General features: G+C 47.9%; 1 pseudogene; it reads left to right on the plus strand.

Moving 5' to 3' along the window:
• Positions 1-1185: 1185 nt before the first annotated feature.
• Positions 1186-1303, plus strand: LOC124709486 (annotated as a pseudogene).
• Positions 1304-1534: the final 231 nt, after the last annotated feature.

The raw sequence follows: 1534 nt of genomic DNA on the forward strand, positions 1-1534 counted from the left end.
AGTTGTTCTCGAAGCATCGGCACGGCTTTAGAAAGCATCGCTTCTTTGAAACGCAACTCGCCCTTTTTCACACGATATCTTGCGAACCATGGATGAAGGGTATCAGACGGATTCCATATTCCTTGACTTCCGGAAAGCGTTTGACTCGGTGCCCCACTGCAGACTCCTAAGTAAGGTACGGGCATATGGGATTGGTTCCCAAGTATGTGAGTGGCTCGAAGACTTCTTAAGTAATAGAACCCAATACGTTGTCCTCGATGGTGAGTGTGGATCAACTGGAGTGCCCCAGGGAAGTGTGGTAGGTCCGCTGTTGTTTTCTGTCTACATAAATGATCTTTTGGATAGGGTGGATAGCAATGTGCGGCTGTTTCCTGATGATATTGTGGTGTACGGGAAGGTGTGTCGCTGAGTGACTGTAGGAGGATACAAGATGACTTGGACAGGATTTTTAATTGGTGTAAAGAATGGCACCTGACGCTAAATGTATATAAATGTAAATTAATGCAGATGAATAGGAAAAAGAATCCTGTAATGTTTGAATACTCCATTAGCAGTGTAGCGCCTGACACAGTCACATCGATTAAATGTTTGCGCGTAACGTTGCAGAGCGATATGAAGTGGGACAAGCATGTAATGGCAGTTCTGGGGAAGGCGGATGGATAGTCGTCTTCGATTCATTGGTAGAATTTTGGGAAGATGTGGTTCATCTGTAAAGGAGACCACATATAAAACACTAATACGACCTATTCTTGAGTACTGCTCGAGCGTTTGGGATCCCTATCAGGTCGGATTGAGGGAGGACATAGAAGCAATTCAGAGGCTGGCTGCTCGATTTTTTACTGGGAGGTCTGATCATCACGCGAGTGTTACGGAAATGCTTCAGGAACTCGGGTGGGAGTCTCTAGAGGAAAGGAAGCGTTCTTTTCGTGAATCGCTACTGAGTAAATTTAGAGAACCAGCATTTGAGGCTGGCTGCAGTACAATTTTACTGCCGCCAACATACATTTCGCGGAAAGTCCACAAAGATAAGATAAGAGAAATTAGGGTTCGTACAGATTCATATAGACAGTCATTTTTCCCTCATTCTGTTTGAGAGTGGAACAGGGAGAGAAGATGCTACTTGTGGTACGAGGTACCCTCCGCCACGCACCGTATGGTGGATTGTGGAGAGTGTATGTAGATGTAGGCAACGGCCTTGTCGCAGTGGATACACCGGTTCCCATTAGATCACCGAAGTTAAGCGCTGTAGGGTGTGGCCGGCACCCGGATGGGTGACCATCCTGGCCGCCAAGCGCTGTTGCCATTTTTCGGGGTGCACTCAGCCTCGTGATGCCAATTAAGGAGCTACTCGACCGAATAGTAGCGGCTCCGGTCAAAGAAAACCATCATAACGACCGGGAGAGCGGTGTGCTGACCACACGCCCCTCCTATCTGCATCCTCATCTGAGGATGACACAGCGGTCGGATGGTCCCGATGGGCCACTTGTAGCCTGAAGACGGAGTGCGATGTAGATGCATAGAAATATGGTACGGG

Source organism: Schistocerca piceifrons, chromosome 7 (assembly GCF_021461385.2).
Source record: "Schistocerca piceifrons isolate TAMUIC-IGC-003096 chromosome 7, iqSchPice1.1, whole genome shotgun sequence".
Lineage (NCBI taxonomy): Eukaryota > Metazoa > Arthropoda > Insecta > Orthoptera > Acrididae > Schistocerca > Schistocerca piceifrons.